Source organism: Azolla caroliniana, unplaced genomic scaffold, assembly GCF_043228905.1.
Source record: "Azolla caroliniana isolate FFs.n. ecotype wild unplaced genomic scaffold, voAzoCaro1.0.p SCAF_9, whole genome shotgun sequence".
Lineage (NCBI taxonomy): Eukaryota > Viridiplantae > Streptophyta > Polypodiopsida > Salviniales > Salviniaceae > Azolla > Azolla caroliniana.
The window spans coordinates 16,976,128-17,003,481 of NW_028230444.1; the positions used below are offsets into that span (position 1 = coordinate 16,976,128).

Genomic DNA, 27,354 nt, shown 5'->3' on the forward strand with positions numbered 1-27,354 from the left:
ACATCGTTCCATTGAAGATGTCAAGGTCACATGATCTATCCATGTTTACCACAGAAAATATGACGCGACCCACTTGAGCTATCGTATTGAACTATAATTACCAAAAATGAATATTAACATGTGGAAAGAGAATCAACTGGATCACATAAAGGTCACTTGTTGAAATCATGTTCATGGTATATCATGTTGATCTATAATCCCTGGGAAATTGGGGTCAAATGCGGGGATAGCTCAGTTGGGAGAGCATCAGACTGAAGGTCATCACGTGTTCGATCTACGTTCACCCTAAAAAAGATGTCACGAACAACTTGAGATATGATTTTGATGTACATCGAGCACAAAGAAACAATCAAATTCCCGTATTGCATTTTTGGGAGAGTGGCACACTAGAGATTTGAATGTCACATTTTAAATTCACTTTCATGGTCGGAAATATGTCGCGAATAACCGAAGATATGATTTAGATCCACGTCAGAGAAAAATCAAATTCGGGGATAGCTCAGTTCGCAGAGTGTCAGATTGAAGACTTCATGCTCAAATGATGGATATATATTCCCGGCACAACATATATCGTGAACCATTTGAGATATCGTTTCATTCTAGAAGCAGAGAAAATATCGAAAACGATTATATTCAACGCAATAATGCGATCAAATGCGGAAAAAGTTCACCGCAGAAAATATGTTGTAAACCACCTGAGATATCATTTCGATCCCTAGTGTTGGGAAATCGGTCCCTCCGGATGGGATCCAGTGATGAATGAAGAGGACCTGGTGAGAACCGCAAGAGAGCCAGTGAGAACCGGAAGAGAGACATATCTGTAAATATGTTTTGAGTAAGCCTATTGAGGGTATATTTATAAATAGCCCTAAGTTCATATAAGTATGAATATGACTTAGGGCAATCACTTTATGTAGAGGTTGTAGTTGTTGTTGTTGTCATATTGTTGTACAGAGAGAGCGATAGAGAGAGTGTGTGAGATATAGAGGAATACTTTGTTGTAACCGCCGGTTGGCGAAGAAACAGAGCTTGAGGTCGTTGCCTCCGAGTCTTCGATTGTACCCTCTTTTTCTTCATAGTGATAGTTGGAGTCTGTGGGCTCCTGTGGTTTTTCCCATTCAGGGTTTTCCACGTAAACATCTTGTGTACTCCTTTTGTGTGTATGTCTACTCCCATTCCTGTGTTGCACTCTTATTGAAGTGATTAAAGACTCGGTTGTGGCTGAGCAGTATTCTAGGCTATTCCTCATAATCTGGTATCAGAGCAAACAACACAGAAAATGGAAGAATCGTTCGGTGGCATATTGAAGCTCACCGGCTCCAACTACTCAGTGTGGATGTCGAAGATGAGGGATATGCTGGTGGTCAAAACTCTTTGGTTGCTGGTTTAGTTCGGGGACAAGAGACCGGATAAGGTCGATGCCAAAGTGTGGGAGGTGATGCACATGAAAACGACAACATATATCCGGTGTTTCATCGACATGAGCCTGTACAACAACTTCAATGAAGAGAACAAGGCTCATGAACTCTGGGAGAAGATCGACATCATGTTCCAGAACAAGAATGTTGTTAATCGGGTTTCAGTATTCCGAAAGCTAGTGAGGCTCCGGTACCAAGACTACTCTAGTATGGCAGAGCACATGAATGCCTTCCAGGGGCTAATACATCAAGAAAACTCATTGGAAGTACCTCTCGTCTATGAGGTACTTGCATTGCTCTTGCTCGATAACTGGGAGACGTTAGTTGTCACGTTGGGCAATGCTGGGCCGGAAGGAAAGCAGTTGTCCCTAGCAAGGGTAAAACCAAGCTTGCTAGATGAAGAAGCTTGCCGGAAGGACTGGGAGTCCGGAACTGATCTGAAGGCCTTGGTTGTCAGGAATAGTACTAAAGCAGAAATGGAATTAGTACTAAGAAGAACAATACTATTAGTACTAAGAGGACGGGATTGCGTAAGATTCCCGAGAGAGAGGAAGTGAGAAGAGGAGAGAGAGAGATAGGATGATGACAACAACTCTTATATTATATGAAAGATAAGTACAAATCGGCTAAGAGGCTTAAGACTGGTGTTGAACCAATTTGGTTCAAAACAATGCCTTGTGCCTCCTTTTATAGTGTTTTTAGGAATAATCCTGAAGCTTCTAGAATGTTCCAAAGAGATCTAGAATATACATCAATTTTCTATGATAAAGCATAAATAAAAATAATATCCTACAAATTACAATTCATAGTCTAATGGTAAGAGCTCGACCCATGTAGCATAAGGTCATGGGTTCGAGTCTTGCCATATCATGACACTATCTCCCCCTTAAAGACGACGAGTGGAACGAGTCGGCGCTAATTGCGGACCGGGTTTGTCCGGATACTTTCGGTGGAAATCAGCAAGAAGATCCTGTGCATTGGCAACATACTCGACGGGTTCCCAAGTACGTTCGCTCGGACTATAACCGAGCCAATCGACCAAGTAATAAAGTTTGTTGCGAACAAGTTTGGAATCGAGGATGGCAATAACTTCATACTCCGGGGCGGCGGTGGTGTCACACGATCGGGAATGGTGTTTGCTTTATAAGGTTCAAGAAGAGAACAATGGAAAACCAGATGTATCTGAAGCTGCGGAGGGAGATCAAGGCGGAAGGTGACATCATTAATCTTACCCGTAATACGGAAGGGACCGAGTCGTCGATAATCCAACTTGTCGCACGGTCGAGTAGTCTTGATGTGACGACGTAAGAGCCATACTCGATCTTCGATGGCAAAAGAGGAGGGAATCCGATGACGATCCGCATAAGTCTTCTGTGTGTGTTGAGCATGACGAAGGTGAGTAGAGAGATCCATCTGGATCTTGCGTAGCCTCTCCAAATGATCCTCGGCATGAGGGTTGGTAGGTAGCTCCGGAGTGTCGATCACCGACCAGCGAGGATGGAAACCGGTATAAGCGAAAAATGGGGAGACCCGAGTCGAGGAGTGAATAGCATTATTATACGCGAACTCCGCAAAGTGGAGAATCTCGGCCCAATCGTCCTGTTGATAACTCAGGAAACACCAGAGATATTGCTCCAGCGTTTGGATTGTTCGTTCTGCCTGCCCGTCGGTCTGAGGATGGTAGCCGGAGGAGAGGTTGCAGGAGACCTTGAGCATCTTGAAGAGATGCTGCCAAAATTTGGAGACAAATTGCGGGCCTCGGTCACTGATAATACTGTCTGGGAGGCCATGATGCCGAAATACCTCACGCATAACAAGAGCGGCGGTTTCCTCACTAGTGATGGCTTTAGTACACGGCACAAAATGTGCCATCTTCGTGTATCGATCAACGATGGTTAGGATAGCATCGAACCCCTTCGAGACCGGAAGATCTGTGATAAAATCAAGACAAATAGACTGCCACGGCTTACTTGGAATTGGTAAAGGTTCCAACAAGCCATATGGATGGTGTCGTGGCATCTTTGCTTGGCAGCAAGCATCACAGGTCCGAACGTAGTCGTCAACAAAACGGCGCATGTGGGGCCACCAAAAAGATCGTTGCACTAGCTCCAACGTCTTAGTACTACCAAAATGTCCCGCCATATGGGTGTCGTGACAATGTTGGACGATTTGAAGGCGACAGGAGCAATTGGGGACATATACGCGCTTTTTAAAGAATAACAAACCATCATGATATTTGAATTGTCGGTAGTCAATACCTGGTTGTTGAGACCGAGAACAGGATGCCCGAGAAGTATCAATGTGCGCCAGGATGTCTTGAGCAAAACTATCCGTCTTCAAGGTTGCACGTATGTCATCGGTAATCCGTGAATCCATCGGGGTGTGAAAAATCCACGTCGTGTGCAATCGTGTTGGTCCCAAGATTACTTGCTTTTTATTATCAATTGTTGCGTCACCAAGACGAGGTGCAAGATATGAACGCCGTGATAGTGCATCTGCTTTCCCTTGCTGCTTCCCCGGTCGATATGTGATTTTGAAGTCGAAACACGTGAGGAATTGCGCCCACCGAGCTTGCCGTCGATTTAGTACGCGAGCGTTCTGAAAATAAGCAAGATTTTTATGATCGCTAAAGACAATGACCTGATGTGGAGAGCCCTCTAAGAACTGCCGCCATTGTACAAATGAATCCACGATGGCTAATAACTCCTTGTCATGTATTTCTAGTTGATTTCTGCGACATCGAATCTGCGCAAATGGAAAGCCACCGGATGCAACTCTTCTTTATCGCCTTGTTGAGAAAGGATGCTACCGAGGGCGAAATCTGATGCGTCGGCCTCCATGATGAATGGTTTGCTTGTATCCACATGAGCTAGAATCGATGCTGATGTAAAGGCTTTCTTAAGATGCCGAAAAGCCATATTTGCTTCTATGGACCAAAGAAATGCTTGGCCCTTCTTCGTAAGTTGTGTGAGAGGTAAAATAATCTTCGAGTAATCCTGTATAAACTTACGGTAGAAGTTAGCAAAACCTAGAAAACATTGTACATCTCGTACCGACCGTGGAATTTTCCACTCTAGTACAATTTGGATTTTAGCTGGATCTATGGCGATGCCCTTTGAGGAGATGACGTAGCCTAGAAATTCCACTTGCTTGCAGTCAAAGCTACATTTTTCTAGCTTGGCATAAAGACCATTCTCGCGAAGTCGCTTTAGTACTAATAGTACATGAGAATCATGCTCTTCCTAGGTCTTCGAATAAATCAATAGATCATCCAGATAAATGATCAAACAGATATCCAAGAGGTCTCTGAATATATCATTTGTCACGTGACATTGGAAGACTGCGGGTGCATTGGTTAGGCCAAACAACATAACAGTATACTCGAAATGCCCATACCGCGTGCGAAAGGCGGTCTTCCACTCATCTCCCGGTCGGATCCGCACGAGGTTATACGCTCCTCATAGGTCGATTTTAGTAAAAAACTTGGCACCATTAACTCGCTTTAAAAGACTTGATATAAGAGGAAGTGCATACCTATTCCGGATGGTGACTTTATTCAATCCGCGGTAATCAACGACAAGACGAAGTGAGCCATCTTTCTTCTTGACAAAGAAGATGGGTGCACCGGCCGGAGATTTCGAATGGCGGATGAACCCGCTTACCAAGTTCTCCTCTATGTAGGCTCGAAGGACTTCTAACTCGGTGGGTGACAAGTTGTAAATTGGTCCCCATGGTGGCTCGGTTCCTGGTTGTAAATCGATGGGACAGTCATAGGGACGGTGATGAGGAAGGGTACCGGCTTTTACCTTGTCAAATACATCGGCATAAGGATAATATTTTGCTAGAAGTTGTACTGAGGAGTCCATCTTAATAGTGCTGGAAGGATGTACTGATATTGCAAATAGGAACATTGCCTCCTTGGGTCCTTCTTCGCGTAGTTGATGGAGTGAAATGGTCGAAACTTGGTGAGTTGATTCTTGGGGTGGTCGATATCAAACTTCTCTTGTTCTCCAATCTATGGCTGGATTATGTAATTCAAACCAAGGTAATCCTAGGATAATGGGATGCTCTGGACTACTAATTATATTAAATGATATTACACACACAAAACTACCTAGGACAACCTGAATGGGTTCTGATACTTCTACAATATTCCTGGAAGCAATGGGAAGACCATCAATGACTACTACAGATGCGGGACAAGGAAGTTTTCTTAAGGATATCTGAGAAGCTTGGGCAAAATTTCGATCCATGAAACAAGAATTAGCTTCGGAATCTAAAAGTGCTAGGACGGGTACTGGGGGAGTACTTTTAGTACTAACAATGACTTGGGCTAGGAACGCATTGCTAACTTGCTTGGAAGGAATGGAACCACTAATGGGTTGTACAGATCTAGGGCTGCTGTCCAACCAAACGGCTCCTATTTTGGCTAGACTCAATCGTTTAACTCTTCATCTAATTGACTAAGGATTTCAAATTTATTTGAAATACTTGGGCTATTAGTACTATGAATACTATCAAACACTCTATTAGTACTATTAATACTATCAGACACTCCTAAGGGAAGAATTGACTCGGGTTTAGTACATGCTACAATTTAATTTACCTGTCTTCTTGGCCTATGGGGACAATTGATTGTGATATGCCCTGGTCCACCGCAATAAAGACATAATCGATTTGCACGTCGTCGTTGCTTTTCTTCTTCCGATAACGGGCTGCGTCGACGCATGGTATCAATCTCCATCGGTGTCGAAGTATTTGCTTGAGGTATGTCTCGTGCAAACGGTCTAGCCGCGATTGCGGCGTAAGTGGGCTCCGGTCTAGCGCGTGGTATCTGTAATTGACGTTCCGAACGCCGTTCGAAAAGGCGGTTGTCACATTGGACCGCTCGACTGATTGCCTCCGTAAGAGACTTTGGTTCTTCAGGGAAGGTTAGAAGTAGATCTTTGACATCATTTCGCAGGCCATAGTGAAACTGCTCCATTAGTGCTTGATCATCCCAGGGTATGTCGGAAGCAAGTAGGCAGAAATCCGCCGCGTAGGCAGAGGCTGGACGATCACCTTGACGCAATCGCCGGATCTTGTTGATCGTCGTCCTGATGCTGTCGGTGTCTCCAAAGCAGGCTTTGAACTCACTAATAAAATCTTCAAAGTTATTAAGCAAGGGCGATTGTTTTTCTAGAAGCGGAGCGAACCATGCTAAGGCTGAGCCGCTAAGCAACGTGCCTATTAAGCCGACTTGGGATGCATCAATGGGGTATCAGGAAGGATGCATTTGGAGGACTAATCGTACCTGATTAAGGAATCCCCTGAATTGCGATCGCGTTCCATCAAATTTCACAGGAAGTCCAATCTTCGGCTCTTTATGAAATCCTTGGGGACTTGATCCTTGTTGTTGCAATGCCGCTTCGAGTTGTTGCACTCGTAACACTAACTCCCCATGTTGTTGCTGCGTTTATTGCTTTTCTAGAGCAATTTGTTGCAGATCCCCTATCAGCCGTTGGTTTTCTTGTTCTAGGGCAACAAACTTTTCTTTTAGGCACTGTAACTCGGAGAAAACGGATTGATATTCTTGGGCGCTAACAGTAGCCATAGTAGAGGGAAAAGGGTAGGAGGATGAGGGAGAACGACAAGTAGGCTGGAGGAAAGAGGAAAATTGGTTCAAACTGTCAGGAATAGTACTAAAGCAGAGATGGAATTAGTACTAAGAAGAACAATACTATTAGTACTAAGAGGACGGGACTGCGTAAGATTCCCGAGAGAGAGGAAGTGAGAAGAGGAGAGAGAGAGATAGGATGATGACAACAACTCTTATATTATATGAAAGATAAGTACAAATCGGCTAAGAGGCTTAAGACTGGTGTTGAACCAATTTGGTTCAAAACAATGCCTTGTGCCTCCTTTTATAGTGTTTTTAGGAATAATCCTGAAGCTTCTAGAATGTTCCAGAGAGATCTAGAATATACATCAATTTTCTATGATAAAGCATAAATAAAAATAATATCCTACAAATTACATTTCATAGTCTAATGGTAAGAGCTCGACCCATGTAGCATAAGGTCATGGGTTCGAGTCTTGCCATATCATGAAATTGGTCACGGAAGATGAACACAACCATGGAAGAGGCCAGTATCGGAGTCCCCAAAACCGGTACAAATCGGGGACGAGGTCAAAGTCAAGGGGGAGGCCCATGTGCTTCTATTGCGGGAAGTCGGGACACTTCCCGAAGAACTACAGGCATTTTCGGAAGGAGAATTAAACCGGCACCACCGATTCGAAGAAAAGTTCAGACCGAAACGGTTCGGATCGGAGAGGCCCAGATCGGAAAGGAACGTCGACAATTGCAACAAATGAAGAGGAACTGATGCTCATCACCGAGGAGAATGAGTTAAAAACCTTGTCGGCGATGAGTCAACGTGGGTGTCGATTCCGAAGCGTCGTTCCACTTGACACCGGATCGGAAATGCTTCTCATCCTATACAGTCGGTGATCATGCTTGTATCTGGATGGGGAATGAAGCTGAAGGCGGTTCCAACAAATAATGGAGGAGAATACTAAGGGCAGTTTGAGAAGTACTGCCAGTCGAAGGGAATCCGCCTCAAATTCACCGTGCTGAAGACGCCGGAATTGAACAGGCTGGCCGAAAGGATGAACCGGACCATAATGGAGAGAGTTCGGAGTATGATTGCACATGCCAAGTTACCCAAGACGTTTTGGGTTGAGGCACTGACGACGACGACCTATGTGATAAACAGATCACCCTCAGTATCCTTGGGAGGAGACTCACCTCAGAAAGTATGAACCGGTAAAGATGTATCTTACTGGCATTTCAAGGTGTTCAGTTGTCTCACATACGTGCATGTGGCGAAGGACAAGAGGGCAAAGTTGGATCCGTATTGCTTGGATACATATTGCTTGGATACAACGATGATGAGTTCGGTTACCGGGTGTGGTATCTGGTCGACAAGAAGGTGTTCTGGAGTCGGGACATAGTCTTCATGGAAGACAAGACCATTGTCGATTGGGAGTCAGAGAAAAAGATGATCAACTCTGGATCATCCAATGAAAACCGGCCTAAGGACACCAGGACCTACCCGGATGAAAACCGGATGTTAGCCGGTAATCGGATGACACTCGACGAACTGGCCGGATACGAACAAGAAACCGAATCGACCGAAGAAGAAGAAGAAGAAGAAGAAGACACCGGAACCGGACAAGATCCTGAATCGGATTCGGATTCGGAACGAACGGAGGAATCGATAGTTAGAAACCAAGGACGGAGATATCCTCTTCGAGAGAGAAGAGCCCCCCGGAGATTTCCGGATGCAAAGCATGTGTTGCTAACCGATGAGGGGCAGCCGGAAAGCTTCGATGAAGCAAAGAAAGACACCCACATCTGCAAGTGGTTGAGGGCCATGTAGGACGAGATGGATTCCCTACATGAGAACCACACGTATCAACTAACGGAGCTGCCGAAAGGGAAGAGAGCACTCCGGAACAAGTGGGTGTACAAGCTGAAACCGGGAGATGATATGCTCCTCCTATATGTGGATGATATGCTGATCGTCGGATGAGACCAATGCAAGATTCGGATGATGAAGAAGGCCTTGAACCAGACCTTCTCAATGAAAGACTTGGGTTCGGCAAGACAAATATTGGGAATGCACATCATCCGGAACCGGTCAAAGAAGCTATTGTGGTTGTCATAGGAAAAGTACATGACAAAGGTGCTTCAATGGTTCAACAAGTTGGAGGCGAAACCTGTCGGATCGACACTTCCAGCAAACTGCAAGCTATCTGGGAAACAAAGCCCGAGCACAAAGGTGAAGAAGATGGATATGATGAAGATTCCATATGCCTTTGCTATTGGAAGCTTGACGTATGCGATGGTTTGTACCCGGCTGGACATTGGATATGCAATCTGAGTGGTGAGTTGGTTCATGAGCAATCCCGAAAAAGAGCACTGGAACGCGGTCAAGTGGATACTCCGGTATTTGAAAGGCACCACGAGTATGTGCCTCCGGTTCGGCTCCAGTAATCCTCAACTTGTCGGCTTATGTGGATACCAGCCGGTCTACATTTGGATATGTCATGACTTATGTAGTGGGGAGCTATTTCGTGGCAATTGAGGCAATAGAAGATGGTTACGTTGTCAACAACGGAGGCGAAGTACGTGGCAGCTGTGGAAGCCGACAAGGAGATAATCTAGATGAAGGACTTCATCGGAGAGCTAGGAATCCAATAGGAGGAATACCGGCTCTATTGTGATAGTCAAAGTGTCATCCACATTGCAAAGAACGTAGCCTACCATTCCTTGACAAAACATATCCAGCGGAGGTACCATTGGATCCAGGAGAGAGTAGAAGATCAAGATTTTGTGCTGACGAAGATCCACAGTGGGGAGAACGGGTCGGACATGTTGACCAAGGTGTTGACAACGGACAAGGTGGACGCGTGCCGAAAGCGGATCGGGTTGACAAGTTATCCCATGCCGGATTGAATGGGGAGATTGCTAGGAAATCATTCCCTCCAGATGGGATCCGGTAATTAATGAAGAGGACCCGGTGAGAACCGGAAAAGATTCGGAAACCGGAGGAGACCCGGTGAGAACTGGAAGAGAGGCATATATGTAAATATGTTTTGAGTAAGCCTATTGAGGCTATAATTCTAAATAGCCCTAAGTTCATATAAGTATAAATATGACATAGGGTAATCACTTTATGTAGAAGTTGTAGTAGTTGTTGTTGTCATATTGTTGTACAGAGAGAGCGACACAAAGAGAGTGTGAGATACAGAGAAATACTCTGTTGTAACCGTTGGATGGCAAAGAAACAGAGCTCGAGGTTGTTACCTCCGAGCCTCTGATTGTACCCTCTTTTTCTTCATTGTGACATTTGGAGTCTGTGGGCTCTCGTGGTTTTTTCCATTGAGGGTTTTCCACGTAAACATCCTGTGTGCTCTTTTTGTGTGTACATCTATTCCCATTCCTGTGTTACACTCTAATCGAAGTGATTCCAGACTCGGTTGTGGCCGAGTAGTATTCCGCACTATTCCTCACAAGTTAATGCAGGAGTATAATCAAATGTGGGGAGAGCGTCATACTAAAAATCTCAAGGTCATGTGCTCGATCAAGGTTCATTATATGAAATATATCGCGAAACTCTTCAGATATAATTTTGATCTATATCCAGTGGAAGAGGTCAATGAGAGGTTGGGATTCGTGAATTGGGACATTGTTCCATTGAAGATGTCAAGGTCACATGACCGATACATGTTCACCGCACAAAATATGTCGCGAACCACTTCAGGTATTGTGTGGAACTATAGTTACCACAAAAGAATGATTAAATGTGGGAAGAGAGTCAACGTCATGACATAAAGGTCATGTGTTCAATCTACGTTCACCGCATAAAAGATGTCACGAACAACTTGAGATATGATTTTGATCCACATCCATCACTTGAGATATATTTTTGAGGTATCGTGTGGAACTATGGTTACCATAAAAGAATCATGAATTGTTGGAAGATAGTCAAGTTCATGAAATGAAGGTCACATGTTGAATTCATGTTCACCTTATATCAAGTTGATTATATCCCACAGAAGTGGCATCAAACGTGGGGATAGCTTAGTTGGGAGAGTGTCAGACTGAAGATTTGAAGGTCACGTGTTCGATCCACATTCAACGCAAAAAAGGTATCACGAAAAAGTTGAGATATGATTTTGATGCACATCTAGCACAAAGAAACAATTAAATACCCGGATAGCCAACCTTTGAGACTAGCACAATAGATATTTGAACGGAACATGTTCAATCCACGTTCCTTGTAGGTATGTTGCGAACAACTAGAGATAAGATTTAGGTCTACGTGAACCAAAAGAGAAAATTCAAATGCAGGGATAGTTGAGTTCACAGTGTGTCAGATTGAGGACTTGATGCTTAGATGTTGCATATATGTTCAGGATACAATATATGTCGTGAACCACTTGAGATATCGTTTCATGCTCGACCGAAAGAAAATGTCGTAAACTATTAAATTCACCGCAACAATGCGAGCAAGTGCGTAAATAGTTCACAAAACAAAATATGTACCGAACCACTTGAGATATGACATTTATCCCTAGCTACCGCAAGAGTATAATCAAATGTGGGTAGACAATCATAATCAAAATCTCATGGTCATGTGCTTGATCCAATTTCATTATAGAGAATATATCGCCGAACACTTCAGATATAATTTTCAACTATATCCACTCCAAGAGTACGATGAGATGGTGGGATAGTTGAATTGGCACATCGTTCCATTGAAGATGTCAAGGTCTCCACATTCATCGCACAGAATATGTCGCGAACCACTTGAGGTATCGTCTGGAACTATAGTTACCATAAAAGAAATGTGGGAAGATAGTCAAGTTCATGAAATAAAGGTCGCATGTTGAATTCACGTTCACCTTATATCAAGTTGATTTATATACCCCCCAAAAGTGGCATCAAACGTGGGGATAGCTCAGTTGGGAGAGCGTCAGACTGAAGATTTGAAGGTCACGTGTTCGATCCACGTTCACCACAAAAAAGGTATCACGAAAAACTTGAGATGTGATTTTGATGCCCATCCAGCAGAAAGAAACGATGAAATACCAGGATAGCTATTCTTTGAGACTCGCACGGTAGATATTTGAACACCACATGTTCAATCCACGTTCCGCGTAGGTATGGTGCGAACAACTAGAGATAAGATTTAGGTCTATTTGAACCACAAGAGAAAATTCAACTGCGGGGATAGTTGAGTTCACAGTGTGTCGGATTGAGGTCTTGATGCTCACATGTTGGATCTATGTTCAGGATACAGCATATGTCGTGAACCACTTGAGATATCGTTTCATCTCGACTGAAAAAAAATGTTGTAAACTATTAAATTCACCTCCACAATGCGATCAAGTGCAAAAATGGTTCACAAAACAAAATATGTACCGAACCACTTGAGATCCGACGTTGATCCCTAGTTACCGCAAGAGTATAATCAAATGTGGGTAGAACGTCAGAATCAAAATCTCAAGGTCACGTGCTGGATCCAATTTCATTATAGAAAATATATCGCCACATTCTTGAGATATAATTTTCAACTATATTCACTGTAAGAGTACGATGAGATGTCGGGATAGTTGAATCGAGACATCGTTCAATTGAAGATGTCAAGGTCATAGGATCGATCCACGTTCATCGCACAGAATATGTCGCGAACCACTTGAGGTATCGTGTGGAACTATAGTTACCACAGAAGAATGATGAAATGTGGGAAGATAGTCAAGTTCATGAAATAAAGGTCGTATGTTGAATTCACGTTCAACTTATAGCAGGTTGATCTATATTCCCCACACCAAATATATCAAACAACATATCTCCTACATCATCAAATTTGAACACTCTCTCTCTCTCTCTCTCTCTCTCTCTCTCTCTCTCTATCTATCTATCTATCTATATATATATATATATATATATATATCTCATCCCTTATCTTCCCTATATAAACCCCCCCAATTCTATATGGTCATGTGCATCGACCATTTCGTTGTATTACTTTTTAAGTTTCTAAAATGAATTAGTGTTTAGTCTATTTCTCTCTTTGTAAACTTTGTACATATCTCTCTCTCTCTCTCTCTCACACACACACACACACACACACACACAGAGTCTCTCTCTCTCTCGATATAATTGTCACTCTTAATCACACATTCACCCACCGATTGTATACCGTTCGCAGTCCTTGTATTGACCTCTCGATCTATAAACCACTTGAGATCTGACGTTGATCCCTAGTTACCGCAAGAGTATAATCAAATGTGGGTAGACCGTCATAATCAAAATCTCAAGGTCACGTGTTGGATCCAATTTCATTATAGAAAATATATCGCCACATACTTGAGATATAATTTTCAACTATATCCACTCCAAGAGTACGATGAGATGTTGGGATAGTTGAATCGAGACATCGTTCCATTTAAGATGTCAAGGTCACAGGATCGATCTACGTTCATCGCACAGAATATGTCGCGAACCACTTGAGGTATCATGTGGAACTATAGTTACCATAGAAGAATGATGAAATGTGGGAAGATAGCCAAGTTCATGAAATAAAGGTCGTATGTTGAATTCACGTTCACCTTATATCAGGTTGATCTATATTTTTGATGCCACCACACTCCCCACAAAAGTGGCATCAAACGTGAGGATAGCTCAGTTGGGAGAGCGTCAGACTGAAGATCTGAAGGTCACGTGTTCGATCCACGTTCACCGCAAAAAAGATGTCATGAAAAACTTGAGATGTGATTTTGATGCACAACCAACATAAAGAAACGATGAAATACCCGCTCGCGTGATAGATATTTGAACGGAACATATGCAATCCACGTTCCTCGTAGGTCTGTAGTGAACAACTAGAGATAAGATTTAGGTCTACGTGAACCAAAAGAGAAAATTGAAATGCTCAGATGTTGAATTCACGTTCACCTTATACGAGGTTGATCTATATTCCCCACAAAAGTGGCATCAAACGCGGGGATAGCTCAGTTGGGAGAGCGTCAGACTGAAGATCTGAAGGTCACGTGTTCGATCCACGTTCACCGCAAAAAAGATGTCATGAAAAACTTGAGATGTGATTTTGATGCACAACCAGCATAAAGAAATGATGAAATACCCGCTCGCGTGATAGATATTTGAACGGAACATATGCAATCCACGTTCCTCGTAGGTCTGTAGTGAACAACTAGAGATAAGATTTAGGTCTACGTGAACCAAAAGAGAAAATTGAAATGCTCAGATGTTGAATTCACGTTCACCTTATACGAGGTTGATCTATATTCCCCACAAAAGTGGCATCAAACGCGGGGATAGCTCAGTTGGGAGAGCGTCAGACTGAAGATCTGAAGGTCATGTGTTCGATCCACGTTCACCACAAAAAAGGTATCATGAAAAACTTGAAATGTGATTTTGATGCACAATCAGCATAAAGAAACGATGAAATACCCGGATAGTTATTCTTTGAGACTCGCATGGTAAATATTTTAACGCCACATGTTCAATCCACATTCCTCGTAGGTATGTTGCGAACAACTAGAGATAAGATTTAGGTCTATTTGAACCACAAGAGAAAATTCAAATGTAGGGATAGTTTAGTTCACAGTGTGTCAGATTGAGGTCTTGATGCTCACATGTTGGATCTATGTTCAGGATCCAGTATATGTCATGAACCACTTCAGATATCGTTTCATCTCGACCAAAAAAAAATGTCGTAAACTATTAAATTCACCTCAACAATGCGATCAAGTGCGGAAATGGTTCACAAAACAAAATATGTACATGTAGCACAAAATATGTTGCAAACCACTTGAGGTATTGTGTGGAACTATAGTTACCACAGAAGAATGATGAAATGTAGGTAGATAGTCAAGTTCATGAAATAAAGGTCGTATGTTTAATTCGTGTTCACCTTAGATCACATTGATCTATATTCCCCACAGAAGTGGCATCAAAATCGGGGATAGCTCAATTGGGAGAGCGTCAAACTGAAGATCTGAAGGTCACGTGTTCGATCCACGTTCACCGCAAAGAAGATGTCGCGAAAAACTTGAGATATGATTTTGATACACATCCAACACAAATAAACCATCAAATACCCCGATAGCTTTTCTTTGAGACTAGCACAATAGATATTTGAACGGAACATGTTCAATCCACGTTCCTCGTGGGTACGTTGTGAACAACTAGAGATACGATTTACGTTGTCGTAGTGTGAATCGCACACTACGTGAAATATGTAAAATACTATATTCGATTCAAAGTATGTATAATAAACAAAATAAAATATTAAAAAAATATTTATTATGTGCATAGGGCAAGGTTCGAACCCTATACCTCCACATAGACCAACCCTAACCTTACCATTGTAGTAACTTATTCTTAATACTTTAGATATAGATTTAATACCTATAAGACCTTTATTTACGCCTACCTTTATTAAAAAGGTAAGTCATGCATTTTTAGAGTGCGTGAATACTTTATTTATAAGAAAAATGTAAACCAATAAAATATTAGTCGTGCACATCTAGTGAGCATGAGCACTATATTTAGGAATAAAAAGCATACTATAAAAAGCAACTCATGCACATTTAGTGTGCATGAAAACTTTAGAAAAAGCATGAAGCTATGCTTAGCCTCTTCCATCCTTATATAAGAAGGAGAGAAAGATGTATGGGCTTGTTGATTATTTTACAAGGGTTGATTAATATAATATATTCGTGGGATTAATGAATTTGTTAAGTATTTTTCTCTCTTAATCTAAGTACTCACTAATACATTATACTCGTGGGATTGACGAGTTTTTCATATCTTTCTTTCTTACAATATATTTCATATTCTTAATTGCAGTAGAATTTTCTTTTCTCCTAGTCCAAAACCTCAGTGGTTCTTGCCTGACTCACACAACGATCCGGAGCCGAAAGGCACAACATATTTGGTGAACTCGACATGAAAACGGGTGGCAAGGAGATGGAAAATCATTCGGAGGCTAACAACATGATGATGATGTTCGAGCGGATGCTTCAAGAACAATGTGCGATGTCGAAGATGGCGGCAGCATTCTTAATTGCCGTAGAATTTTCTTTTCTCCTAGTCCAAAACCTCAATGGTTCTCGCCCGACTCACACAACGATCCGGAGCCGAAAGGCACAACATATTTCGTGAACTCGACGTGAAAACGGGTGGCAAGGAGATGGAAAATCATTCGGAGGCTAACAACATGATGATGATGTTCGAGCGGATGCTTCAAGAACTATGTGCGATGTCGAAGATGGCGGCGGCATTCTTAATTGCCGTAGAATTTTCTTTTCTCCTAGTCCAACCCGACCACCCCCGAGCGAAGGGATCGAGACGGACTCGAGCCTCGATCGGCGTCCCATACCACCGCCGTGGTGTCGAGTCGTACCTGGTGATGGCGCGCTCGCTACAAGAGTTGACCCACCACAAGAGCAGAGTCTCGATGTAGTCGAAAGATGATCAAATGAGGGTAGCGAGGCCTCTTATTTATAGCGATACCCAAGGCCCCCAAGCAAGTTCACACTTGACCTAATGGGTTGTCTCAATCCCGAGGATTAAAAGTAATCCTCCCCTTCTTTACACTCTCGTTTAACCCTCACACTTATCCACGTGTATAGAATACTACGGTAAATTCTCACCACGGGATATTAAATGGTCATGCCCGTAACATACTCCCCCTCTTTAAAACATTGCACTCTTGCAATGGAAAGTTAGGGAAATTAGTTCTGAGAGTATTTTCGCGTTCCCATGTGGCATCTTTTATTGATTTATCCATCCATTTTATATTAAATTCTCGAATTTCTTTAGTACGTAATTTTTTTGTTTTAACATCGAGAATTCTTTTTGGTACATGTGGTTTAGAAGATAATTCTTCAGAAGTAACCAGAGTTTCAGTGGTAACTGTATTGTCGCCATAACCTAGAAGTTCTTTTAGACGACTCACATGGAAGACTGGATGAATTCCAACACCATCGGGAAGAGCAAGACGATAGGCTGATGACCCAATGCGTTTGAGGACTGTAAAAGGTCCACAAAACCGTGGGGCTAACTTAGCGCACTTACCCGTAGACAATGTCTTGGAATTGTGAGGTATACGTAAAAATACCTTCTGTTCAGGGTTGAATACACGAGGTTGCCTATGATGATCGGCATAAAAACGTGCTCTATCTTGAGTTGTTTTTATATTATCTCGTGCAATATGCAACATATCTTGCATATCCCGAAGAAAGTTTTGCGTACTTCGCAACTCATCATGATGTATATTAACATCAATCGGGGCTCGTGGCTGAAAACCATACATCAACATAAAAGGACTATATCCCGTCGACGTATGCTTGGAGCTGTTATAAGCAAACTCCAAAATTGGAAGATAACGTTCCCATTTTGTTGGTTTTGCACCAAGGTATGCTCGAAGCATGTGCTCAATAAATTGGTTTACTTGTTTTGTCTATCCATTGGATTGAGGATGATCCGTGGAGCTCATGCTCAACGTAGTTTCTAACTTCTTAAAGACTTGCGTCCAGAAGTCACTAGTAAACTTTGGATCTCGATCACTCATGATATCCATCGATAACCCATAAAAACAAAATAATTCGTCAACAAATTGGTAAGCCAATTCAGGAGCTGTTACCGTGGTTTTAGTAGCAATAAATCTGGCCATTTTAGTTAGTCGATCAACGACAACCCAGATGGCATCATGACCTTTTTCGGTGCGAGGAAGGCTAACAATAAAATCCATGGATATACTTTCCCACTTATTATTGGGAATGTCCAAGGGATGTAAAAGTCTTGCGGCTTTAAGTCGCTCGGCTTTGTTAATCTGACACTGGTGACATTTCGTCACATAGTTATGTATGTCAGGACGCATCTTAGGCCAATAAAATTGAGTGGAGATGAGAACGAGTGTACGATGTATTCAAGGGTGCCCTGCTAAGGGTGCATCATGGCATTAAAAAAGAATCCTCTTTTTGACCTCGGGTAAATCTGGAACACAAACCTTCCCATTACGGTAGAGCAAACCGTTAGCAATGTGGAAGTATTCCTTCGAGGATGTGGTGGTGTCTGTTCCAGACTCAAATCTTGCCCAATATTTTGCAAAATAACTGTCATCAAGATACTTGCCTCGAAGGTGATCATAAAGATCTGATGTTATTTCAGTGAAGCTAAGCATGTTAACTTCACGGATGCGACTTAGTGCATTAGCGACAATGTTCATGGAACCTTTACGATATTGTATGGAAAAATCAAAGTCCTGGATCAGCCCATCGTGCCTTACGACCTTTCAAGTCTTGTTGGTCACAAAAATATTTCAAGGACTCGTGGTCCGTAGTTACCACAAAGCGATTTCCATAAAGATAATGGCGCCATGTTTTGAGCGCATGTATAATTGCAAATAATTCCTTTTCTAGAACGGTATACCGACATTGAGCAGAATCAAGTTTCTTACTCTCGAATGCTATTGGTTTACCATCTTGATACAAGACAACACCTATAGCATAATCGCTTACATCGGTTTCAACCTCAAAAGGTTTTGAAGGATCAGGTAAAAGAAGTCCTTGAGTTCCTTAAAGGAGAGGTCTAGTGTAGCATTCCACACAATAGGTTTTGTAGACTTATGCGTTTGACCTTTTAAAAGATCAGTAAACGACGTCGTCAATTGGGAGTAATTACGAAGAGACTTTCGCAAAAACCCGACAAAACCAAGGAATGATCGAACTTCTCGAATATTCCGAAGAGTGGGCCAAAGCTTGATTTTCTCAATGCGAGAAGGATCAATTTGAACTCCTCATTCGGTTATGAGATGTCCTAGATAAGTAATTGATTTGTTGAAGAACTCACATTTTGAGATCTTCGCATAAAACTGTTTTTCATGCAATGTTTGTAAAACAAAGCGGACATGTCTAGCATGTTCTTGTAATGTACGGCTATAAACTAAAATATCATCCAAGAAAATAATGACAAATTTTCCAAGTTGTTCTCGGAAAATGTCATTCATTTCTTGTTGAAATGTAGCCGGCGCATTGGTCAAACCAAAAGGCATAACCAAAAACTCGTAATGGCCATAGCGTGTACGAAATGCCGTTTTAGGAACATCGTCCTCACTTATTCGTATTTGATGGTAGCCTGTAGGGAGATCAAGTTTCGTAAAATACCGAGCTCCCTGGAGACGGTCAATTAGATCGTCAGCCCGGGGCAATGGGTACGAATTCTTGATCGTCACTTTATTCAAGCGTCGGTAATTAATACACATACGCCATGTGCCCTCTTTCTTTTTAACCAAGAGAACTGGTGCACCCCATGGAGATTTACTATAACGTATATATCACATTCGTAAATAGTCATTGAGTTGCTTAGATACCTCATCTTCTTCAGATCATCTTAAGCGATACGGAGGTATACTTATTGGTGTAACACCAGGTACAATATCTATACGATGGTCTATATTACGTTTAGGAGGTAACCCATCAGGTAGTTCATTTGGTAAAACATCATGAAAATCATTTAAGATTTCATCAAGTTGTTGTTCAGAATATGTTAATTGAACCGAGACATTATCAATATTATAAACGTGAATGTCCGGATCAAGTACACAATAAAATAGAGTAGAACAAGACAACTCGGATATTGATGGACACGAGGAAACAATCGAGAGGGATTGTTTTTTTACACATTGAATAAAATGTGTACAATTGTTCAGTACAAAAGAAATGGAATGATGAACCCAATCAATAGATAAAGAAGAGTTTTTATTATAAAACTAGGGATAACCCAGTATTACATCGGTGGTACAAAGATTCATTACATGGAAGTCTACTTCCTCTATATAAGTATCAATAGAAATTCCTAATGAATGAATCGCCCCGTTGATGTATTGTACTCTTCCATCAGCCAAGTGCACCGTGTAGGTGTGATCACTTATGGTGGGTTGGATTCCCCATATCTGAACCAAACGATCATTCACAAAATTGTGTGAGCTTCCCGAATCAAATAAAAATTGTACGGGAGATCCATTGATATACCCGTTTGCATGTAGTAAATCATTGGGACCCAATACATAGTGAGGGAAAGAACATTGACATTTACTTAAATGATGTGTATAGACCTGAAGGACATTAGGAATCTGACCTTTATGGTCTGCAGCTTTAGCTTTGTTGTCGTGCTCTTTCCGTTGGAGCTTTCGACATTGATCTTTTGTATGACCCTTCTTTTTGCAGAATACACAAAAAGGATGTTGTCGCTTACAATTGCAATCCAGGAATTTGTTGGGTGTCTTGTGTTTCCCAACAAATTGGGACTGCTTAGTCCCGGGCGCTTCGTTGGGTTTGTTATGGTCCTTCTTCGAAGTGCGTTGATAGCGAAGAACTATTTCAACGGCCTCTTTGAAGGATTTTGGTTTCTTATCGTGCACTATCCAGTGATAGTCCGAATTGGGGATGCCATTGACAAAACAAGCTATCAACCAATTGTCCCCTTCTAGACCCGATTTTTGGATTTGGGTTCTAGCATGGTGAACATAGTCTTCTAGCGAGGAAAATTTCCTGCTAGAGAGGTTCATTAAAGCTTGTGCTGCCTCGGTTCGAGAGGGAGGTTGCAGAAATTGGCCCTTAAAAACCGTGACAAAATCTGTTCAGGTATCGGGCAATTTCCCCATAGTACGGAGCCCACGCCACCAGGCGGCGGCCTTACCCCTGAATTCTCGACCGACATATGCAATCTTCGTACTATTTGGCGTGGGATAGAGCTCAAAATGAGACTCCCATCGTCCTAGCCATGTGCAGATTGCCTCTTCAGTTCTTTCCTTTTTGTCTCCCGTAAATGGCTTAACAACAAATGATGATTCACCTTGTTGCTCATCAGGTCTATTAGTCTCACGTTGTAGACTAATGACGCGTGCCTCAAGAGCACTCTGAGATTGCCGAAATTCGGTCATCTGTTGAGCGGTGAAACTAAGGTATTGGGTTATTTGTGCCAAATACATCTCAGTGGACATTTGTCCAGGAGGATTCCCTTGAGTTCCTTCCGCTTGAGCGGATGACATCGGGTTGTTAATTTGAGCCATTAAAGATTATTTCTGGAAAAGAAATAGGATAAGGTCAAAGAGATAGTCATAACATCATGTCGTGATGTAAACATATCATGGGCAAACATTAATCGATATCATGATCTCACGTCAATACCCCTCTATACGTATGAGATGAGGTTCAAGATCAGGTGACTATGGTAACACAAAGGTGTTTTAAAAACCATGGGGGTGACAATTTAATGTCTTTCCCTGATCTCTATATCGATTTTTTCATGGCGGCTCCCCGAGGCTCAACCATGTATGTTCGCGTCATGAATAGTTTATACACGAAAAAAATGTTAACAATAAACTATGTTTCGGTGCCCACATATGTGGTTTTGGCTCTTTAAGTCCTATTACGAGGACCCCGAGGTGCACTTAGACCTTAAGTCTAAACATGTGTTATAGTCATATGTATCAAGGATGTTGTATGGTCTTGGTCATATTTGAACTCGAGACCTCGAGAACAAATACATTAAACACTTGAGCCAACCAAGTAAGTTGCTCTTCTCGAATGCTTAATGTTTGATGCGTATAAGAGATATGCGAGGCAATTGATCATATATGTTTTTTTTTAAAAGAACATATATTTCAAGGGTCCTTATTTCGCCCTCATTTACCAAAACTATGTTGGTACGTTATCTAACCTCAAGTCTCGTAATTATGATGGCATACGCCAAATTGCAACCTAATGGTCAAGCCAAATGAGCCTTCGTTTCGTAGTAGGCCCACGTGGCCCATCACATGGTCACGCCATTACGAATGCCTCTCGTAAGAACAAGCTCATGGTGGCATCGTATCCATGTAATGAGGGAGGGATGTTGGATACGTGTGTCATTGGAGCGACCTCACTTGAAGTGGGTCAAGCCCTACGTACTCAACATCATTACGGCTATAGGCGTTTCTTTACGTAACGAAATCGAGGTCATCAACGGGGTTGTCAACAATAAAAAATTGTTGAAAAAGGGATGGTGACAACGCCATTCTCACAAAAATGTGAGGACGGCCACCAACATCCTTTTCCCGACAAGGACAACTTTCGATATAATCACGTAATAACGAATATACACATATGTTTACTTATCACATATATACGATCAAATACGTATATACGTGACCACATATGCCTATATTAACATATCATTATATTAAATAGCCACAAATGATGTGATCGAGATACGTAATCGAGGTATATACCTCTACGCACACGAGACATCCACAAATAAGAGATCATCGTAATACGCAATTGAGGTATTGACCCCTTACGCATACGAGACCAACCACATATCGTTTATAACAAATCAAGGTATTAAACTCATACGCAAACGTAACATATGTTCTTGAACGTAATACGTAATTGAGGTATTAACCTCGTAGGCATACGACACTCATCACATATTATTAATATGTCAAACGAGGTATTGACCTCGTGCACATATGTAAACGTTTTAGATAATCAATTAAAGACCACTACAACATCATTGACTTAATGAAAAAAAATGACATATAAACTAAACCTATGATTAGATGGGAGAAGAGACAATAGAAAGAAAAAAATTTATTACAGAAAGAGTTACCGAAGTTCTTTGTTGATCGTTATCTAGATCCAGGCCAACCGCACATCGATCGATCACCATCAATCAAAAGACAAAAGACAAACAAAGAAACATTAGTACATAAATCTGATACCAAATATTACAGATCTATGTACTAAAGTAAGCTTAAGATAAGGATAAGCTAATGATAGATAGAAAGGAGAAAGAGAAAGAAGGGTGCCGATCCACCCGACCACCCCCGAGTGAAGGGATCGAGACGGACTCGAGCCTCGATCGGCGTCCCATACCACCGCTGTGGCGTCAAGTTGTACCTGGTGTTGGCGCGCTCGCTACAAGAGTTGACCCACCACAAGAGCAGAGTCTCGATGTAGTCAAAAGATGATCAAATGAGGGTAGCTAGGCCTCTTATTTATAGCGATACCCAAGGCCCCCAGGCAAGGTCACACTTGACCTAATGGGTTGTCTCAATCCCGAGGATTAAAAGTAATCCTCCCCTTCTTTACACTCTCGTTTAACCCTCACACTTATCCACGTGTATAGAATACTATGGTAAATTCTCACCACGGGATATTAAATGGTCATGCCCGTAACAACACCGGAGAGCTGGAACTCCGACGGAAGAGGGAAAGGAAAAACGATTCTGACATTCAAACTTGCTTCGGACATCGAGCAATGGAAGGACATAAAGAAAGTGTTCAAGGAGAGAATCCTCGATAGTCGGGCCTCGCTTCGGGAACTACTCGGAATAGCAAAAAAGGAGTTCCATGATCTTCTTGTGGACCTCATGAAAAGAAAAAGACAAACTATGGAGGAAAATGTGCCGATTGTGAATGCAAATACCGTTCTGATGAACGACACCGAAGTGGAGGAGGAGATTCCGAATTCCCACTATACAAAGCCACACTGGGCGCGCGCAACTACCGAGACTCCGGTCCGAATCAACAACATCAAAGAGCCCGTGCTAGCATTGATTGATCACAGATCGGAGATCAATTTGATGTCTAAGGAGTGTTACTGGAAGGGGAAGTGGTCTATTAACACCAATCATGGATGGAAGATCCGGGTGGCCACTAAAGCAACGGAAGATCTATTTGCGGCTTGTCCGGATGTGATGGTGAAGATTGGGGATTCATACAAGATGAGGTCTCACACTCCGTGATCTTCGGGCAACCCTTTATCACAGCTTCATGGATGGAGACGTAGGTGCTCGATAGCGGTGCGGCTTTTGCACGAATTCGGAGCCAAAACGGAGGGAAATCCGTCCAATTACAAACAGTGCCAGCAAATCATGAAAGGAACAAGAGAGAGCTCTTGTCCCAACAAGAATGGATTTTTAGAGCGGACTGTTGCGGAGTGGGGAAGTGATATAGTTCGAGAAGCCCTGATACCCCACACAGGAAGAAAATTCTTGGAGCAAAACAAGTATGAATCGGTCCGGATGGGGCATCCACGTACACGGCTGTAACCGGAGGAATGAAGAAAGAATACCGAAAAGTGGAGGATAAGTTACGATCGACATCAATAATAAAAGAGGACGAAGAAATCGTGGGAATAGTTGAAGAAGTGTTCTATGGGAGCACGCTACAACGGCTTGAAGAGCTCGCGGAAGATACCAACCAGGGAAACCGGGTAATTCTGGTGGAATCGGTCGAGATGTACGAGATCATTGCGAAAATGGGGCCGGATGTGCTCCGTAAAGAAGAAGCAATGGTAAGTACGAAATACAAGACCGTGGAGAAGAAGGTGAAACCGGACGCGGGACCACTACCCGCCGATAGCGAACAAAAGAGGAAAGAAGTCTCGGGAGATCCGACACTTCGGAAGTCTGTGGATATCGGACATGTCTTCACGGATGAGACCTGGAAGAAACTTCGGATCGGTGGAGGTGGTTTCCTCTTACAAAAAGAAGAAGAACGGTTTCATGAGATGTTGGAGCAACATGGCAAAGCATTCACATTCACATCAAGGGAGATAGGATGCATTGATCTGAAGATAGTGGAGCCGATTGTGATCTTCATGATTGACCATGTGCCATGGAACCTGAAGCCGATTCCGGTGCCACGGGTGCATATTCCGAAAGTCATCGACTTGCTCAAGGAGAAGGTGGCGATGGGGATTCTGGAGCCATCAAACGTTCCATACTCGAATTGATGGTTTACGGTTCCGAAGAAGAATGGATCACTCCGATTTATCCAAGACTTGCAACCGGTGAGCAAGGTCACGATCCAGAACTCGGGAGTCAGTCCGATAGTGGACGAATTTGCGGAAGCTTTTGCCGGACGCGCGATATACTCCATCGGAGACCTATACTCCGGGTATGACCAATTCCAACAAGTCGTGGAGAGCCGAGACATCACCACCATGCGGAGACCGATAGGGTTAGTTTGAATGTGTACACTACCACAAGGAGCGACAAACTTGGTTACACATATGATGAATGCAATGAACAAGGTGCTTTGAGATTGCATCCCGGAGATAACGATGTTGTTCCTAGATGACATTCCGATGAAAGGATGCGGGGTAGAAGAAAAAGATGAAACTATGGATGATCGAGGATGCCGAAAGTTCGTAGTCGACCATATTTGCGATTACGAGAAAGTGCTTCGAAAGTTAGAAGATGTGCACCTAACACTTTCTGGGGAGAAATCGGCATTCAGACAAGAAGAGATATTGGTAGTCGGACATCTATGTTGGCCCTATGGCCGAAGACCGTTACCGACCAAGATCAATGCGGTTCAAGCTATGAAAGAAATATGCGAGTCAAAATCCGAAGTCCGAAGGTTTCTCGGAGCATGTGCATTCTACCACATATGGATTCCGCACTATGCACATAGTGCGGACCCACTCTATCACTTGTTGCAGAAGGGTAAGAAGTTCGAATGGAAACCGGAGCATACGATAGCCGTGAGAAAGCTCAAGAAATCACTACGGAGGGCAAAAGCACTAAAGAAGCTGAACTATGACCGACCGATCATAGTAACAGTTGACACAAGTCCAATCGGAATTGGATGGGTCATCAATCAAGGCGATCCGGATGGTTCGCGATATCCGATCTGATTCGGAGCAAAGGTTCTCAATGAAAGACAATGTGGGTATTGTTGAGCGGCAAGCTCAACCAGATCCGGATCGGCTGAATAAGCTTGAGCCGGATCGGCATACGAAAGGATGCGCCGGATGAGTGACCTGGTGAGCAACTGAGCCGGTGAGCTGGGGAGCTGGTTAGCCGGATCCAGGAGTAACCGGAAGCCTAGTAATAGCTTAGATTATTAGGTAGTTAATAGTCTTGTAGTTAGTGCTAGACGCTCGAGTGAGCATTGAAGTACGCGGTACTTCTGTCAGTCCTCTCAGGACTTGTATAAATAGTGCTATTGAGCACGTTTCATGTACAGAGAACTATTATTGTTTTGTAATAGATTATTGTTCTACTCTCTCTGTCTCTCCCGAGTACTCTCTATATTCTGTGTACTATTCTCTCTCTCTCTCTCTCTCTTTCTCTCTCTCTACTGCTACGCATCCAAGCTATTGTCTTACACTTCCGCACATAATCCTTCACATGGTATTTGAGCGCGAGGGTTGAAGACCTCTGCAGCCGACATTTGCTTTCACAAGACAAACCCTACAGGTTGTGAGAACAAAACAGTAGACAGGAAAAAATATGGACAGAGGTATGGCGAGTTCACTTCCTACAGAGAAGCTTGACCGAAGCAACTACGCGTCCTGGTCATAAAAAATGCACTAGTACCTACTGGGGCATGGGTATTGGAGTTTCGTGGAAGGAACGAATGAGGTAGCACCAGAGTCTGGACACAAGGACTTCCCGGTATGGGAGCAAAGAGCGAGCCGAGTATTATACTGCCTCGCGTCTTGTGTGCATGACCAGGTGCTCGGCTACATCAGGGATGCAAAGACGCCGAAGGAGGCCTAGGAAAATTTGCGTAAGATTTTCGCCGCAAGTACCATAGCCCGTAAGTTGCAGCTCCGGCAAGAGCTGAACAACATCCGACAAAGAGATATGTCGGTTACGGACTACACCACCAAAATAAAGGAGATTTGCGATGCTCTTGGGTCCATCAACATGACGGTGGACGAAGACGAAATGGTATAAATCTTCCTTGGTGGTCTAGCGCAAAGGTACGGGCCAATCCGGACAACGATCTGCACCCAAGAGAAACCACTGACCTTCTTCGACTTGCAATCGATGCTGATGGTCGAAGAAAACCATGCGAGTGGGTCTAGGACCACTCAATCGGACAACAGAATGTTGTACACGAAGGCGGATAGGCCCCGTGTGCATGGGGGGCGACGTGGGTCGGCACGCACTAGAGACAGCCGGCAAGAGCAGGAAAGAAGGCACAGAGAACGTGCCAACAGCAGTTCCGGGACTTCCACAAGCAGGGGGAGTCAAGGCAGCGTCGGAGGCCAGCAAGATAAATCCACCACGGAATGCTAGTACTGTGGCAAAAAGGGCCATAGAGAAAGCGAGTGCTTGAAGAAGCATGCCGATTCGGATAAATCTGGATCTGGCGAAACCGGTCGGGAGAACCGGCAAAGCTCGCACTACGCACAAGGATCGAAAGGATCCGGAACCGGGAAGACCGGTAAGGGGTCAGCCTTGGTGATGAAGCACGAGGCAAATTCGATGAAGAAGACCACTTCCAACTCGGAGGAAGTATGGTATGTTGATTCCGGTGCGTCGAATCACATGATGAGCCACAAAGAGTGGTT

General features: G+C 43.0%; 4 non-coding genes across 4 annotated transcripts; all 4 read left to right on the plus strand.

The window, feature by feature from the left end:
• The first annotated feature begins 11,915 nt into the window (after positions 1–11,915).
• On the plus strand, positions 11,916–11,988 carry TRNAF-GAA (transfer RNA phenylalanine (anticodon GAA)). The gene has a single exon. It is a non-coding gene; the product is annotated as a tRNA-Phe (tRNA).
• A 1,654-nt stretch (positions 11,989–13,642) lies between these two features.
• TRNAF-GAA (transfer RNA phenylalanine (anticodon GAA)) lies at positions 13,643–13,715 on the plus strand. Its single transcript has one exon. It is a non-coding gene; the product is annotated as a tRNA-Phe (tRNA).
• Positions 13,716–13,971: 256 nt separating this feature from the next.
• Positions 13,972–14,044, plus strand: TRNAF-GAA (transfer RNA phenylalanine (anticodon GAA)). The gene has a single exon. It is a non-coding gene; the product is annotated as a tRNA-Phe (tRNA).
• A 256-nt stretch (positions 14,045–14,300) lies between these two features.
• On the plus strand, positions 14,301–14,373 carry TRNAF-GAA (transfer RNA phenylalanine (anticodon GAA)). Its single transcript has one exon. It is a non-coding gene; the product is annotated as a tRNA-Phe (tRNA).
• The last annotated feature ends 12,981 nt before the right edge of the window (positions 14,374–27,354 follow it).